This window comes from Peromyscus californicus, unplaced genomic scaffold (genome assembly GCF_007827085.1).
Source record: "Peromyscus californicus insignis strain IS unplaced genomic scaffold, ASM782708v3 Scaffold_8__1_contigs__length_139910024, whole genome shotgun sequence".
NCBI classification, from domain to species: domain Eukaryota; kingdom Metazoa; phylum Chordata; class Mammalia; order Rodentia; family Cricetidae; genus Peromyscus; species Peromyscus californicus.
In genome coordinates, this window is record NW_026294606.1 from 68,051,973 (window position 1) to 68,070,923 (window position 18,951).

The following is an 18,951-nucleotide window of genomic DNA, read 5'->3' on the forward strand; positions in this document are numbered from 1 at the left end:
GAAGCCACAGGGACATCATTCTTGTGTACTTGTTCCCCGAAGACAGTGCTCCTTGGAAAATGAAAGGCTTCCCAATATAGTCTTTGCCCCAGCACACTACACACACACACACACACACACACACACACACACACACACACACACACACACACACACACACACAGAGAGAGAGAGAGAGAGAGAGAGAGAGAGAGAGAGAGAGAGAGAGAGAGAAAGACAGAGAGAGAAAGACAGAGAGACAGAGACAGAGACAGAAAGACAGAGAAAGAGAAAGACTTTTCTTTACACATGAAGCTGAAGGTTCTGTTTGTAAACCCTTAGGTTTAGAGGCCAAGCTAGTTGGGGGCATGAGTGGCTTCAGGAGCACAGTCGTTTGGAGAGTATCTGCTGGTTTTATGCGATGCATGCACCACTCCTTTTTGCCCAGTCCATCACTTGAACTAAGGCCACCAAGTTCCTTCCACATTCAACAAAGTTGAGAATCTCAACTTGCTAAATTCTGCATTGGTTTAGGAAACCAAATTATTCAAAACACTTAAAATCAGATTAACATCACTTCAAATCCCTCTCATTTTTAATGGAACAAAAACCTTTCGCCTTTTGTTGAACTCTTGTCATTGGTTAAGATTCTTGGTACACAGAAATTGTGGGAAGTGATGTATAGCACCCTTGACTCTCCCAACTCATTGCCATCCTCAGATTTATTCTGAAGCTGGAGCATTGAGCAATTCTGGAGTAGGTGGTCTCAGCTCACTTATATTCTCCATTCTGAGGTGAAGGACTTCAAATTCCACATACACTTATGGGTAGCCCTAGGTTTTTAGGATTCCTCACAAGCTAAATAAATTATAAGCCATGGTTGTGGAGCTTTCCAATGTTGGACCCATAGTAAGGAATCAATAAATGTTGCTGACATTGTTATAAAAAAGATATCAGAGTGTCTCGTGCTTATAAAACCAACACTTAAGAGCCCTAGCTACTTAGCAATTTACAGGCCAACTAGGCTACAGAGGCAGAAGCTGTCTCAACAATAAATAAATAAATAAATAAATAAATAAATAAATAAATAAATAAATAATCTAAACAAATAAGTAAAACACATTAGACCCAAAGAAAAGCCTGAAGGAGGAAGATGAGCAGACTCCATCAGCATTGCTATCCGTTGTTTGTTTGGGATCCTGGGAATGGATCTGGAGACTCCCATGGACTGCTTAGGCACTCCACCACTGAGTCCAGCCTGCCCTAATAGGACTTCTGTCCCTCTACTCCATCCTTAAAGATGGATGCAACTAAGATGCGAAGGATACACACCACACTGTGAATTAGAATAAATATTGTGCTGTGCCAGGAAATGCTCTATAAGGCTCATTCTCATTCTTACGTAAGATTTTAAAAACATTTCCACAACTTTTAAAGTGGGATGTTAGAAAAATCAAAAAAGCATCATCACTAGAAATTATCATAAGTTAATAGCACTTTGAGGTACACAGATTTTGTCAGAATGACCTTTGGATGTGCAGGGTTTGGAGGATGATGAGGCAGTGGCTGTGTTCTCTTTTCTTTGCCAAAAATAATGTGAATCCCTTCTGGTGTTTATGGCAAAGAGAATAAATGACCTTCATCTTTTCCTTTGTCAGAAACATACTAAATCTTTTGGGATTGTTTGAAGTAGCTTCATCTATTTTTGGTCCTGTTTTCATGAGTGTGGACTCGCCTCTCGACCGGAGAATACTTTCGGTTAAAAAGCTGTATTACAATATTTTATTTTGTGATTGATGTTCCCCCACACATCCAACAGTCTTGAGGGACCAATATCACTTTGGGAAAGTGACAGCCTGCTCTTGACTTCGGCATTCAGCCAGAAATGGGCTAACACTGCACATTAGTGTTAAAGAAAGCTAGTGGAAGCTGTGTGCTCTGCATTCAATGACAATCCAGTACCTCCGCCTCTGCTCCCCCTGCCTGCATTGTGCTCCTACTTCTGTATTTAAGTCATGCCTTCCATAAAAACATCTCTATGATCTGTTACACTGTGCTCCACTGTCCTAGTCTGGCCTTGCTAGTAGAGAAAATGAAAAATAATACATTAGGAATAGTCCTCCTAATGGGTATGACCCTTGATTACAGCTCTTCCAATAAAAGCAAGAGTCTATCAATCAAAAACGCCATTCATCCAATACATGAAGGGGCCCTTGCTCCTCACTAAACACCAACAATGAACAAATCACGTGTCCTGCTGCTTGAGAAGTACCCAGCCTTTCAGGATGGGCAGTCTGGTAAATTTATAATTTAGTAAGAGATGGAATTGCCAGTGTTTGGGTTGTTGAAATGTTGATCTTCTTAAATGTGACTGTGGAATAAATTAATTTTCTTACATGCTAGAAAAGGCATTACATCTAATCCCTGACATCTGGCAGCCTAATGTTGGTCTAAGTCCATATCTTTGCAGTGCAAGGCGCCAGCATCCTCCACGATTTTTCTGGAATATTCATACTGAAGGATACCCGTATAACAACTTGTACATATGGATTAAATGTGGTAAAGTGTGAGGTCCCTCTTTTTAGTCCACAGTTGAACACTGTGAGTCATTAAGATATGTCTACAACAGCAGCCCAGTGCCCAAATGCATTTGCTATCCCACACTTTCTGACTCATATTCTTTGTTCCAACAATCCATCTTGGGGACATAATCTGCTTAATTAAAACTTAATTGTAGGTTACTCATTTGCAATCATATTAAAGCTATGGCCATAACTTAACTTCTGGGTCTTGAAAAGAATCTAAACATGTAGGTAACGTAAGGTTTAAGTAAAGATTGAAGCAGGGGAGGTAAGTATGATCTCAAATGGTCACTGAGGGCTTTTTCAGAATCCTAAGGAGGTAATGTTTCTTTCTGGTTTATTTACTGTTCAATTTTTGTGGTTGTTTCCCTCCCCACCACCACCACCCGCCCCATGTATGCATCTCCACATGTGTAGATGTACAAAAAGGCCTGAGGCTGACATTGGGATTCTTTCTCAACTGCTCACTCCTTATTCACTGGGACAGATTCTCTAGCTAAATCTAGAGCTGTCTAATGTGGGCTAGCCTAGCTAGACAGCTCTGGGGATCCCCTGTTTCTGACTTCCAAGAACTAGAATAATAATAGGTTGGCTACCATGCTACCTGGCTGTTTTAACTCTGGTCCTCATGCTGGCACAGCAAGGGCTTTATTCACTGTGCTGTCTCCCTACTTCATTTTGCTTTACTGAAGCTATTGGACTTGCAATTATTTCATGCAATCTTTGTTTGACTAATAGAGTCAAAGAATTGGTAGAGTTGGACTTGGTGTCACACGCCCTTAATCCTAGCACTTGGGAGGCAGAGGCAGGTAGACTCTGTGAGTTGGAGGTCAGCCAGGGCTACATAGTAAGATCCACTAGAAAAAAAAAAAGCAACAGAAATGAAATAAATATCCCTCAAATTGTTTCCATTCTACCTGTTCTATAAGAGGATTCAATTTTTCAGAAACTTCAATTAAGAATCTATAAAATAGCAGGGAGCTGGCTACATCATAGTGTTTCCCACTCTTCTTCATTTGCACCAACTGTTGCTTAGTCAGACATTGTTTGTCTCATACTCCAGTAGAATATGCCTTCCTTATCTCCATTTTTGTTGCTATTTTGTAGGTTTTAGCATATCCATGGATCTGAGATCTCTTTATTCATATCTTAATAAAATTTTCATATTGCATTTTCACATATGATTGTGGAATTTCCTTATTGAAAAAAGAAAGACAAAGAAAAACCTGAATGAATTCCAGCATTCTGAGAAGAGATATTCTGTGCCTTAATTTATTCTCTAGGTTCTAAAATTGTCAGTCATTTTCCTTCTGACTTCCATTTATCATTTCCCTTAATTATAGCAAGTAAAATGTTCAGTCTGAGTGTTGAAAATATATCCCAGAATCTTAAATAAAAGATGTAGTTAAATTGCCCTTTGTTTATTTCAATGGGAAAATGTCCCTGTGTAAACAGACCATTCATGTGTCCCCTGAGGAAGGTATCTGAAGATTCCCTATCAGAACAGCCAGCCTAACTCGGGGAATGGGATCCTTTTTTGGACATGGAGTGAAGGCTTAAGTGTCAGCACTTGGACATTCCCTGATAAAGTGAAAATGACTGAACATTTATCTGGATTAGTATAACAAAGTGCAGGAAAAAGGGCTGTGTGTACAGAAATGATCTGCAGGATGAGCATGGAGACTAGCTTTCTCCTCCTCCTTCTCTTTTTCTTCCTCTTCCTCCGTCTTTGTGTTTTGAAACATTCTATTTCTCTCATAAAACAAGTAAGTATGGGCCTATTTATGTTACTATGGCCACTTTATCATTTTTTTCTGGTTTTTTGAAACAGGGTTTCTCTGTTTCTAGCTCTGTAAACCAGGCTGGCCTGGAACTCACAGAAATCCACCTGGCTCTGCCTCCTGAGTGCTGGGTTCAAAAGTGTGTGCCACCGCTGCCCGCTGCCCGCTGCCCAGCTTAGTCTCTTCATTGTCTAAGTTTTTATTTTATTTTATTTTATTTTGGCTATACTGGAACTAGCTCTGTAGACTATACCTTCAAATTTGTTCTTAAATACCTACATCAGCCGTGTGGTAGTGGTGGTGGCAGTGGCGGCACACGCCTTTAATCCCAGCACTCGGGAGGCAGAGTCAGGCAGATCTCTGTGAGTTCGAGGCCAGCCTGGTCTACAAAGTGAGTTCCAGGAAAGGCTCAAAGCTACACAGAGAAACCCTGTCTCGAAAAAACCAAAAAAAGAAAGAAAGAAATACCGACATCAACTGCTTCTATCACTGTTATTCTAAAACTTTGTTTTAGCTCTTCTTTTTATAAAAGCATACACATATTATATAATATATATGTATATAATCATATACATATGATATGAAACTTCTTCCTCATCCAATTGGATACCCAATGTTACTCATTGAGAAGGAATGAGAAGCAAGGTAAAGGCAGAGAGAGCCATCGTTCACATGCAGATTCTTTCTTTCTTTAACTGCTTAATTTGAGCTCTCACTTCTTGGTGTTATATGAACCCCCACTTACTAATAATAGAAATTTAGAAACCATAAAAGAATTAGTGAGGATTATTTGTAGCATATTAATGTCATACCTGGCTCTTACAAAATGTTTGTATTGTTGTTGTTTCCTGCTCCACAGGAAGCAGCTGGCACTCTGGAGCTAGTGTAACTTCTGACAAGGCATTATGTATCTCAGAATGTGGTATCTTCCAAAGCCTCTTGGTCCCTTCATGTCTCCAGACATTCTAAGGTATGGCGTCTGAGCTTCCCTCATTCCACACTGCTGCCTGTAGAGTTTTGCTGACTCGCTTTCCTGCTGTCCACCCCACTCAGGAGTGTCTCACACTCCTGTCTGTCCTCACACCTCTTGTCTCCTTTTCCACACTGTCCCTGGATGCTCACATTCACTCCAATGTGTTGGATTCTGATGCATTAAATGAAAGCACCAGATCCGGGTCCCCAGCTCCCCGGAGCTTCACATCCACATCCTACTGCCTACTCTGCCATCTGATTTGAATGTTCTCCAAGCTTTTCAAACCCAACCTTTTAAAAAGCTGAGCACACTTTTTCTTTTGCCCCTTTCTCAGCTGTTACCCTTGTGTCCTGGAGTCCATGTTCTTGGACAGTGGGGCCATCATCTATCTACCTTAAACCTCTAGCTTAATTCTTCAGAGTCATGTTGTGAGCCGTCTCGTCTGTTGCCTCCACTGCTAAATCAACACCCAGTTCCTGCACGTCCTTAGGGTTGAAGTTCCTTAGTGACAAGACACACTTGTGCTTTATTCTGCATGCCAGGCATAGCAGTTCTTGCCCATCTTTTATTTTTCCTTAGTCTAAAACCTTCACCGTTATCTTCCTTGATAATGGAAAATAAAGCTCTTTAGCCACCCCCCAATATCTCTATCTTCAAATTGTCCCCAAACATAATGTAAATCTGATTATTAATTTCCCACTTACAAAAGGAAGTGGACCTTCACTGTCATGGTGGTATAGTTTAAAATCTTGAGCACTGCAGACTTAGAGCTTCATTCCTGGTTCCAGTGTCTCTATCTAACTGCAATATACATAGACTTTACTCCATTAAACAAGTTGTCAGCTTACTCTGAGGCTAGTCTCAACTCAGTATTCAGTTAAAATTTAACACTAATTGATTTAAAAAAAAAAAAAGTCCGTGGCTGTATTGTTGCTCTTCACTGAAGTTTTCCAGTAGATAAAGAAAATACCTTGCAGAACTCAGAAGTATTTTCTCTCCAAAACCTCAGCCTTTGTGGAAGCTGTTCAATGTCGCTCTAGCTTCTCCCTGTTTGACTTTTGGGCTCTCTCTCTGTCATCACCCTGGCTTCATTTGCCCTACTAGCCCTTTCCAGCTGGGCATCCTCTTCTTCACACTTCTTCAGATCAGAAACTGCAGTCCTAAGGATTCAGTACAATAGAGCATTGAAGTAGAAAAATAAGCAGCCAAGAGGGGAGGCGGGAGGGCGATGGAATGTTTGACTCCTCTCTCTCAGGGTTGAACGTTGACTCTAGGGATGCACAGAGAAGGGGCTGAGCAGAGACCTGTTAGGGGCTATCTGAGTAATTCTGAGGGAATAGTGGTTGTTAGGACCATGGTGGTGGAGAGTTAGGTGGTTTCTGATGGTCAGATTTTAGCTATATATTGAGAGCCACACCATCAGAAATTTGAGAAAGAGGGATTAGAACACTGGGAGTTTGAATTTGAACAAGGAAGAACTCTCCCTTTTTTGCTGTGTATGTCTGTGTGGTGTATGTGAATATACATGTGCATGTTCTCATGTGTGAATGTACAGGAGTGTGTAGGCACATCTGTGCATCTGGAGACCTGAAGTTGATTTACAGTGTCTTCCTTGATCATTCTCTATTTTTATCGAGAGAGGGTATCTTTCTATAGCTAGAACTTACTGGTTCTGTCTAGTCCAGTTAGTGGATGCCCTGGGGATCCTCTATCTTGGCCTCTATGAGTACTGGGATTACAAACTGTTGCCCATCTCCCAGTATGAGGTTCTGAGGATTCTGAAGTAGCTATAGTTTATCCACTGAACTACCTCCCAATCCTGTAACTTTCTATTAACTAGCCAAAGAAACATTGGATAAAATTAGTTTGAGATATCAGTATCTCAGTTTGGGACGTAACTCATTAGAGACATCTTTTACATCCAAGAAGATAAGTCCAGTAGAGATTTACGTATGGAAGGATGGGAGAGAAGTTTGAACTGAAGATCAAGCTTGGGCATCACTAACATACATCTTCAGTTTTTAACCTGTAGATCATTACCACTTTGGAGGTCGAACAACCCTTTCACAGGGGTCCCATATCAGATATCCTGTATATCAGATATTTACATTACAATTCAAAACAGTAGCAAACTTACAGTTGTGGAGTAGCAAGGAATATAATTTTATGGTTGGGTTCACCACAACATGAGGAACTGTATTAAAGGGTAACAGCATAGGAAGGTTGAGAACCACTGCTCTACATAGTAAAGCTGTGCAGTTGGTGAAAGGATCACTATGCCAATAGAAGAGTGAAAACAGAAACTAGGGGAGTCCTGACACCTTCCATCATTACCTGGTAAAAAAAACACATGGGAGAATCAGACATGAGGATGAACCACCAGCAAGGTGTGAGGAAATGCAAGAAGAGGGTGGTGTCCTAGAAAACAAAGGAAGTGATCATAAAGAGCAAATGGCACTCACCATGAAATACTGGAAGAAGAAACCCTATTAAAATGGATGCTAGAGACCACGGGAGAAGAGCAATTGCATGGCGATCACAAGCCATGAATATAAACAGCTCTTCTGAGGAATTTTGATGAGAGAAACAGAGAAATTATTAGAAGCCAAAGTTAGAGAAAATAAATGAGGAGAGTTTGTTGTTGTTGTTGTTAATCTTCTCATTTGTTTTAAGATGGAAGTATGTTTGTGTGTTGATGAGATGGGCCACAGGAGGGATGAGGATTGTCAAAATAGGAGATGAATGGAAAATTCCTGGATCAACAGGAGATGATGGTACAACCTAAGCCCTCAACACTCAGGAGTCAGGAGCAGAAAGATGGTGCGTTTGAGACCAGACTAGGCTATGTAACGAGATGCTATCTCACAAAGAAAACAGAAAGGGAAAAAATAAAGTTTCTTGACCCACATCTCTGAGCTGGTAAAAGAACACAGAATCTGTTGTGTAGGCGCTGGGTGTGTTAGTCTATCTGTATTAACAGAATTGAGATTTATCTTGCTTTGCCTTAAGCAGAACAAAGCTTTACTCATGATTGATGTTAAATGAGTGTTTAGCTAACAGTTTGCTCTTTCGTTATTGAAGAAAAGGAGGAATGCTTACTCTTTTGTTTTCTCTTTCTCTCTGATTTTCTCCATCTCATTTATACTGCAGTTCTTTCCAGCGTGTCCTGAGCATTCTCATAAGTGGGGAAAAGTGAGGGGGTAGGGAAGAGAGAGGGGAGAGAACGTCATAGAACCATCACTTGGTTATATGACGGACAGAAGTGAAGCCCACCTGACAGGATGGGGTCCAGGCAGATTTAAACATAACCTACTGTCAATCATGGGATGGTCCTTGCCTCTTGCGGCTTCATCACTGGTAGAGGGGGCTTTTTCCGGCCCACTGCTCTGATGTAACAATGTTTACTTCTCTTTGATTCTGTTCTTGTGTTTCCAGCTGTCTTTCTACCCACACACAGAGCAGCTGATTTCTTCTATGGTACAAAATTTATTTTCCTTATAAAACTTAAATGTGCTTTATAATACTAGTTCACTTCATGTCCCATGTCCATATAGACTATTCTAAACACTGGTGAGGATGGAGCCTTCATAGAAACTTTCTTTCCTAACATTGTTCTCCAAATAAATGCCTTCATTATTTATTCCTTTTTTATTGCCAGAATTTCTACTAAGGAATCAAGTGAGACCACTGCTAACCTACCTGAAGAATAATTTAGCAGGAGTGGCATGTGTTACTGTTATAAATTGGTTGAGTTTTGATGACCTTGAGTGCATGGAAAGTGGCACAAACTGTGGGAAAAGTTGTGATACCTCATCTGTCCATGTCCTAGGGTGACATTCCATGGGTAGCCCATGGAATTCCAGAGAGGAGCTTATCTGGGCTATTTTAAGGTTTCCCTAAGCCGGGGCCTCTGAATTCAACAACTAGCCCAGAGAGTGCAAGCTAATAACACACTTCTGTGCATCTAGAACTTTCTCTAACTTGAAAGATGCAGGTTCTTGCCACATTCTGACATAACTTAATACATTATGTCACATGCCTTATACTTCAAAATATGATCTTTCAACTCAACACTGGGGTTCTTCATTGAATTAGAGATGACAACCCAAATCCTCTTGAAGAAGAAGCTAGTCGAGGTGTGTCCTGTGGGTTCTCCTGAGTCAGGATAAGATATACAACACAAGACCAATTGTTGCATAGGGGTTGTTATGTGGTCTGATACATAGGACAGTTTGAGCTGATATTTTGCCTAGTCTTGTATTTTAATAGAGAAATATTGAAAGAATTAGTTACAAATATGAAAAAACCTGAAGTCACCATGAAAGTAAGAGTGTCCAGAGAAACTGTCTCCTAAGCCAAGTGTACCAAGTTTACAGGTAAATGGCATTATGGGTAATGTCAACACCTGTGTGCAGAGAAGACCTCGAGGCCACAGCAGAGAAGCCTTCATATTAGGATAAAGAAGCCAAAGAGTTAACTAGCTATCGGGAGGCTCTAGTATCCAGGGCCTCAAGCACTTATATAAGAAAAGAAATAGAATTCTGTAAATATAAAGCCACTGAAGACTATCTCAGATTCCAGGTTAAGCACACATTGGTCATAGGCTTTGAAACTCTAACCTTATTGGAATCATGGAAAATCAGTCTGGCCTAATCACTAATCAGCATTAGTTCCTATCGGTATCATAATCAAGTTGCTGAGCTTCCTTAAAATAAACATCATCTGTTCTGTATGAGATATTTCGCAACAGAATTTCATTAAAATACATGTTGTAGGCTGGGGGAAGGGCTTCTTTGGTAAGGTAAGTCACTTGCTTCACAAGTGTGCAATCCTGAGTTCAGGTCCCTGGTTGAAAAGCCAGGTACATGGTTCATGCCTGTGATCTCTGTGATAGAAAAAAGGGAGGCAGAGACAGGAGGACCCCTGGAGCTACCTGGCTCACTAGCTTAGCATCCTTGGTAAATCTGGAGTCAGTTGGCTGGCTAACATTGCCTCTTTGGTGAATTTTCAGGCCAATAAGAGACCCTCTCTCAAACAAAAATGTGAAAAATGGCATCAGGAATGACACTAGAAATTGTCCTCAAGCCTCAGCCTTCATGAGCATACAGATGGCCCTATAGACATGAACAACCCCCAACACACACACACACACACACACACACACACACACACACACACACACACACACACACATGCGCACGCAGTATCTGATGCTTATATCAAACACATTGAGAGCAATACAAGCAGATTGTATTTATTTTTTCCTTATCATTGTGGCAACAAGAAAAATATTGAATGCACTAATGAATCTACTAATTAAAATTTGGTTCCATCTCCTACTAAAAAGGAATGCAGATAGTGTCCACTATTAAAATACTTTGTGAGGCATGGAGATAATATTGTGAGGTTTGAAGTTGCTTTTAATACATCATGTATTTTCGTGGCACTTGTCTTTTCTAGTATTGGGGAAAAAAGGCATAGAGAGAAAAAAACAGTAAAAGAAAAGCATCAGTAGGAATGCATTATGTTTAAGCTCAGTGCCTATATGAGACTGCATACGAATTATAGGTTGCAGTTTTATGTCTTAGTGACTTTTGCTGTTGGAAAGAGTTTGTTTGGGTTCATAGCTTGAGGGTGCCATCCATTATGGTGGACATGTCTTGGTGGCCAGTGCTTGGGCAGCCAGTTACATTGCGTCTGTAGCCAAGGAGGCAGAGAAAGATTGACGCCCATGCCCAGTGAGCTTTCTCCTTTTTATGCAGTGTAAGACTTGAGCCAAGGGGATGGTACTGCCCACTTTGGAGGTGGGTCTTCTTACTTCAGTTAACCTCAAAGATTAAACTTTTACATGCATGCCCAGAGGCTTGACTATAGATCCCATCAAAGTGATAATTGTTATTAACCATTACACTTCAATACAGTCAAAGGATAATTTTCTTCTTTATGGTTAATATTTTGGGGTCCCTTTTCAGAAATTGTTACCTATCCCAAAGTAAAATATTCTTGTTTTATTCTAGAATCTTATGCTTTTTCTTTTATATTTATCTCAATAGTCAACCTTGGGACAGATTTATATTATGATGTAAGGTGGTACAAATCAAGATTAATTTCATATTCCTTATTCATATATTATTTATTGGTGAAATTATTAAGGCCACTCCACGTAGTTAAAAGGAGATTTATTTAATGGCATAACTTACAAATTAAGGGATAGGTAGGTCGCGGGGTCTGGGGAAGGTGTATCACAGTCCAGCGGTGTTCTCTGGAGCTCTGCTTGGTCCACCTCCACTATCCAGGGTCCCGGACCCAAGCGTGCGCCAGCCGATCCAGATCTCGGGTCCCCAGGCGCCTCCCTTGGCCCTGCCTTGTAGGCGTGACAGTTGCCGAAGTCTTAATGGGGGTTGGAACTTCCAGATCAAAGCTGGAATGGCTACCCACTACAATTATTAGCCCTGTATTTATTGAAAAACAGTACTTCCAGGGTTAGAGAGATGGCTCCATTGGTCAAGTGCTTGCCACACAAACATGAAAACCTGAGCTTGATTAAATAAGGCAAGAAAGCTGGTCTCAAAATAAAACAGATGGTGTTCCCTAAATAATGAAAGCTTAGGTTGTCCTATGCCCTCCACATCAGGACATGTGCATATGCCATTAACACGTGCATGTACATGCATACACCTAGTCAAATAATCATACAAATGTTGGTGCTGCGGTCTAATTTTTATTCCCCCAATTCATAATGAAACCTAACACTCATTGTGATTGCATGAACTGGGGCCTTTGGGAAGGATTAAGTGATCACAGCTCCACTCTCATGAATAGATTGGTATCTTCAGGAAGGAGGTGTAAGGAACTGTTTGAGTTGGTACAGGTATGTAATCCCAGCACCTAGGAGTCAAAGGAAGGAGGATGGCAAGCTCAATGACAGCCTGAGCTAAATACCAAGACGCTGTTCAAAAACCAACAAAGGTCCCCAGGGAGATCACTACCCGCTGCTGTATGACATCGGGTATATAGAAGATAAACCAGCTAGAAACAAGCCCTCAGCAGACATTCACACTGCCGGTACATTGATCATGGACTTCTCGGCCATCAGAGCTGCACAAAATACTTTTCCATAATTTTTTCACTTCCCAGCTCCAGACATTTTGTTATAGATACCTAAGTAGACTAAGGCAGTAGAGCTGCTTCTAGACTGTCTTTTTTTTCTCCAGTTTTATATATAGGAGAAATACCAAGTTTCCTGTTACTAAAGTGATATATCAAGAAAGCTACAGCGAAAAGAAGGATATTTGTAAATAATATGAGAAACATTGCTAGTACCCAGAATTCTTGCAAATGAGTTAAGAAAAACAAAAATACAAAACAGAAACAGAAAGAAAAAAAAAAAAACACCACCACCAGAAAACTCAACAGAAACATAGACAAGAAGACTGGAACATAGGCTCCTTAAGAGAGGCCACACAAATGGCTAAAACCATGGTGCTCAACGTCTTTTTATTTTATTTTCTTCTTCTTTTTATTGAAAAGAGATTTTTCTCACATAATATGTCTTGATTACAGTTTCCCCTCCTTCTGCTCCTCCCAGTTCCTCCCCACCTGCCCTCCCATGCAGATCCACTCCCTTTCTGTCTCTCAGGCTTCCCCTGTTGTGACACAACCTCTTGTTCTTGTGGTATTATTTACTTTACTTTGAGTCTCTCTTTGGAACCAGGGCCTTGAAACATGCTATAAATTATTGATGCTCTGACTATCATTATAAAGTAATACGCTATCCTTCGTCTGTAACTAAGGAGCATTTTGCCTTCCAGGCTCTATGAAGCTCTGGCAAGCCAATTAATTTCGGTGTAGGAAAATCCCAAGCTCTTTCATGTTTTCGACACTCTGTGCTCTCTGGGCTAGCTAAAAGCAAGAAAATTGACGTCCAGTACTGGAAAAGATAGAAACCAGATAAACCTCCCCGCTTGGGGAATCCAGATGAATACTTCCATACTGGAAAACTGGATGACTGTTTCTACTAAAGTTGAGCATCATATCCAGTAAATTCCCCTTCTGGGTTTATTCCCCCAAAAACGATGTATCTGTGTGTTTACCAAAACCATGCTTGAGAATGTTCACAGCCACAACCCTGACGATGTCTCAAATGTTATTCAACCATAGTGACACAGGAAAATGATGGTGTCTTTGAGAATAACAGTCTTTCCTAAGAAGCTTGGGTGGGCTTAGTTCAGAGAGCCAGGGTCCCAGAAATGGAACAGTCACCAAAGCCTTCTTTGGCCAGTGGCTTTCAGGCTTCTTGTCTCATGAATTTGAAGAATGAAATTCACAGACCACAGAGGGTGAGGGTCTGAAAGAAATACAGAAGTATTATTATAGCGAGCTTAAGGGAAAGGAGGGAGGGAGAGAGGGAGAGACGGAGGGAGAGAGAGAGAGAGAGAGAGAGAGAGAGAGAGAGAGAGAGAGAGAGAGAGAGAGAGAGAGAGAGAACACTGAGCTTCTGTATAGCAGGAGGGATCCCAGGACATAGGGTACTGTCAAGCTGCTAGTCTGGGGCCTTTATAAAGCCTTTATGACCCCAAATAGGTGAGATATGAGGAGGGAGATGGGCTGGTCAGTCTGTATGGCCCACCTTGGTGTTCAAGTGCCTCCTCTAAGTGTCAGTCACATAGTTGTATACAGCCTCTAAGTGCTCATTTAGGAAATAAGAAATATTCCTGACTCTCCTGCCCTTCAACATGGACATTCTCAAAACATTGACCTTGAGGTCCCTACCCACTTGACCAATTTCCATCTCCTGTTCTGATCAGTGGAACCAGCAGATAACTCATCAATGGAATACTAGAAGGCAATGAGAGGGAATGCTACTCTCAAGTAGAATGTACATTACTCCATGGATGGAGCTCCAAACATAACCAAGAAAGCAATATACCAACAAATCTGAACCATGGTATATTCTGAATCTGGAAAACTAAAAGATAGTGTTAGTCTTGATAGAGGTTTTCTCTGGCAGGGAACAGCAACAGTTGAGGGAGTGATGTGTTTCCTAATATGCTAATACATTTTCTGTTTTTATTTGTTTGTTTGTTTGTTTTCTCATACTGTAGCTCCAGTGGGCATAGAACTCATGATATAGGCCAGGCTGGCCTCAAAGTTGTGGCAATCCCCCTGCCTCAGCCTCACAAATGCCAGGATTACAGGCCTGTAGCCTCAAAGCTGAGTACAGGGGCACAGTATCTGTCCTTTGTTATTTGAAAATGCATCAAGCTTTGCACTAAGGACTCCTATATTTGCCTGTAAGTAGGCTGCATTTCAATGAAATAACAATGGGGGGTAGGGTGGGGTGGGGAACCATAACTTGGAGGACTTTTAGAGTGCTGTGTTACTTCAAGATAGTAATTCTATCTAGTTATTATCTCATTTAAGATAAAACTGTAATTTGGAGCTCCAGTGGGTTTAGGAGACATGGCTCAAAAATTCCATAAAATCCCACAATAATCACAGTGGTAAGATTGCTTGAGGTCCAGATGTTTTCATCTCCCCATGTCTTTGTGAATAATTCACACTTCTCCACTGAAATGCTGTAATAGATTATAGAATGAATGATACTAATTGAGATTATAGTCATGAAAATCAAAGCCAATGAGTTCACTTAAATTCATCTAGAACAAATAGAGAAGCATGGTTCCTTTGGGATTTCATGCCACTACTGACACAGCTAGGAAGCATCTTTTACTTCTTTTTTATTTTGTTTACATTTTAAGCACATGGGTGTTTTGGCTGCACGTATGTCTGTGCACCATGGGCATGCAATATCCTCAGAGTCTAAAAGCTGGCCTTGAATCCCTTGGAACTGAAGTTACAGATGGTTGTGAACCTCTCCACGTCGATACTAGCAATTGAACCCTGGATCTTCTGCAAGAGCAGCTAGTGCTCTTAACGACTGAGCCGTCTCTCTAGCCCCCATCTTTCATTTCTTAATATGCAAAAATAATAACCACTACTGTGGGTTTCCTACCTTCAAGCAACTTCAATCACTAAAGGGTACTATGCCATCCTTCAAACTTTACAAGAGCCCCATAGTGTTCTAGAGTCCTTGAACTCTGCACTGCCCATACCCCAGCACCACACTTGCGTCATTCAGTACCTTAGAACATCATCATACCTAAATGGACAGAGCAGGAGGATAGCACATCATGATAAGGATTTAAGAAATGAATTTCAAGTTTTAAAAAATGGTAAAAATGGCTACCGTTTCTCTAAAACGTTCTCTACAAAACTCTGAAGTGATTATTCATTAGACTTGCTCATTTGTGCCTGACTCATCTGCCATTTAAAACTGTTAGACAAAGGTAACAACACAGTTAGTCCAAGTTTGTCAAATTGGACAGTCCAGAATTGTCTGAACTCCTGAAAAAAATCCTTATTTGTTGAGACTAGAACTTATTATTATTGCATAATATTAAATAAATGAAGTAATTAGCATTTTCCATCACACTGTTTTAATCTGTTCCTTTGAACTCTCCATTTTGGGAGTTGGTGGTAGATGTGTCTACATGTTTCTAATTCTTTGCTTCTTTTTTTTTTTTCAAGACAGGGTTTCTCTGTGTAGTTTTGGTGCCTGTCCTGGATCTCACTCTGTAGATCAGGCTGGCCTTGAACTCACAGAGATCTGCCTGGCTCTGCCTCCCGAGTACTGGGATTAAAGGTGTGAAACACCGCTGCCTGGCTTGTTTCTAACTCTTTTTATTTCAATTTTTTATTTTTTTATTTTGGGGATGACAATTTGACACACTTGGGAAGAGGGAATCTCAATTGAGGAACTGCCTCTATCAGATTGACCTGTGGGCATGTCTATGGGAAATTTTCTGAATTGTTAATTGATGCAAGAGGGCCCAGTCCACTGTGGATAGAGCTATTGTTGGGCAGATGGATCTAGACTATATAAACAAAAAGGTAGCTGAGCAAGCCAATAATCGGTGGTTCTTTGTGGTCTTTACTTTAGTTCCTGCCTCCAGGTGTCTGCCTTGAGTTCCTGCCTTGGCTTCCCCCATAAGAAATTCTAACATGTAAGCCAAATAAGCCCTCTCCTTCCCAAAGCTGCTTTTGATCACAGTGTTTATCACAGCAACAGAAAGCAATCTAGAACAGCTATTTGTGAGAGTATAAATGAGCGAAGTAGCATGTTAAGAAGTTTGGGGTAATCTCTGTAGGTTATGATTAAATGATGAGGTGGATAATGTACCAGAGGTAATAGGATTAAAGGTTTTACAAGCCAACCTTGGAATTGTTATGAGATGCCTAATATGCAGAATTGGGTAAACTTAAAAAATTGCCTCTGAAAAACCATGTTTCATACCTCATAAATGTCTTTTTTATCTGTTTGAAAGAATATTAATCTCATTCTGAAGGTACCATCTTTGTGACCTAGACACTTCCCAAAAGACCTCCAAATAGTATTGTTTGGTGATTAGGATTTAACCATGCAAATTTGGGGGCTGGTACAAAAACATTCAATCTATGGTAAGGACTCACTCGACACCCAAACAAGCACACAGCAAAGTATCCATGAAGAGATGCAGAGCCTGTGAGCCCTGTCACACCTCCTCCATGAGGTTCAGCCTGTTCTTTTGTTCCAGGCTTTATCTTACTATCTTACTATCCCCAGAGATTTAATAACAATGAATGCTTCTAAGGTTATATTAGTAACATGTTTATATGCATCTATTTTTACAATTTATTCTCTTGCAACAGTCCCTAAAATATTGAACATGATTCCCATAGAACACGACTTTATTATAGCAATAAAATAATTTGCCTCCCCAAACATTTTTAAGTCATTCTCTCATTGCCCATATAATCCACATTCCGTTAAATTAAAGCACAGAGACACAGGCATGTTCAATGATTCTGTGTGGAGATGGCCTGAGTACACTGAGGGGAGAATGTCAAGCGCTTTTCCTTTGAGATGGCTCATTCACTCATTGGGAAGCCAGTGTGAGTATGATGTGACAGAAACAAGCAGAGAGGTGGTGGCAGTGGAACCGGGGTTCTAGGGTCAGTGGACCTATAAGGTGAAGACAGGGTGATGGCAGAGTGGACTGAGACCCCCAGCATCAAGAACTTGTTTATGACATACCTTAGACTTGGCACAGAAATTGCTTTGTGGTGCAAGGATCAAACCCAGGGTCTTGCTCTACCACTGAGGGACTTGCCCAGCTCCCATTTTTAGAGGATTCTGTTGGCAGGATTTCAGTGTGGATGGAAAGAGAAGGCGTCCAAACTGCTGCACTCCAGAGGTTTCCAGATGTGAAGTGAACAGAGGAATATTGCTGTTGATCCAGTGATGACAGCGGAGAGAGAGAAGAGTCTTTCAGGTGATTATAAAGAGAGAACTGTGTAATTTTCTATCTGGTCAGAGGGCTGAGAGGAAAGAGCCAGCCGAGGCCTCCAGCAGAGCCAAGCAGAAAGTGGGCTCCTGTTGTGGGAAAGGAAGCCAAGAGATCTGGAAACAGACTTTATTTTAGGTATTTTCAGGTGCATTTTGTTGTTGCTTCATTCTGATTTCACTAACTTGTGCAGCAAGTTAAAAAAAAAAGATTTCAGTTTTTAATCTGTCTTCTCTAAGGTAATAATTAAAGTGAGTGTTACCTGTTCATCAACACCTGGTGGCTGCTTGGCTTTATCTGTAGAGAAGAAAAATTAACTCTTTTATGAATAACCTTTTCCCTGCTTTCATCCTTTAAGGTTGGGTTTATGACATGTCTGTGCTGTGTGATTTGGTGTGTGGATATTATATGTGCTGGGTAAGTGGTATGTGTCAGATGTGTAGTGTGTAGCATAGAGGCATGGTTTTATCATGTGTGGTTGGCATCTGTGAGTTGTAAGCTATATATGAAGGAGCATTAGGGGGACATAGGTAGATAGGGAAAGCAAAGCAGGTTGCCTGAGATGTTGGCTTCTTGTTCCTGGACGTTATGAGGAGAAATGGCAGGAAGGTACGGAGGTGGGTATCTAAGCAGGACCAATAGGGGGGAGGGAACACTGCAAAATTCCCAAGACTGGTTCTATTTAGGTCTCTCCCATCCTGAATGGACATGGCCTTCTCTTTCTCCGTTGTTCAGGTCTCTGTCTTTCCTGGACATTCAATTACTTGTCTAAATCAGGGACTGAGCTCAGTGAGCTCAACCTGTGGGTAGCAACCCCTTTGAGGGTTGAATGACCTTCTCACAGGGGTCTCCTGAGACCATCGGAGAACACAGCTATTTACATCATGATTCATAACAGTAGCAACATTACAGCTATGAAGTAGCAACAAAAATAGTTTTATGGTTGGGGGTCACCACAACATGAGGAACTGTATTAAAAGGTCACAGCATTAGGAAGGTTGAGAACAAGTGCCTTAGATGATTAATGGCATGCCCTACCTACCCTACTCCGTTACATATGTGAGGTCTGCATGAGCTGTGTGTGTGTTAAATGTGTGTGTGAGGTAGAACTGAGTCTGTATCATGTGTGGTTGGTGTCAGTGTGTGAGATGTATGCATGTTGAAAGATATATGCTTGTATAGTTTGTGTGTTGTATGTATGAGGCATGTATGTTGTATGTGTGATATATGTGAAGTGTCTGGTGTATAAT

The 18,951-nt window shown here is 40.9% G+C and overlaps 1 protein-coding gene across 4 annotated transcripts in view; it reads left to right on the forward strand.

The window, feature by feature from the left end:
• Cacnb2 (calcium voltage-gated channel auxiliary subunit beta 2) overlaps positions 1 to 18,951 on the forward strand; it is a 434,620-nt gene that overhangs the window by 32,450 nt on the left and 383,219 nt on the right. For all 4 annotated transcript variants that reach the window (XM_052729661.1, XM_052729665.1, XM_052729658.1 and 1 more), the window contains exon 2: positions 5,202 to 5,312. The gene's annotated coding sequence lies outside the window, so the exon portion shown is untranslated. The remainder of the gene's footprint in view (positions 1 to 5,201; positions 5,313 to 18,951) is intronic.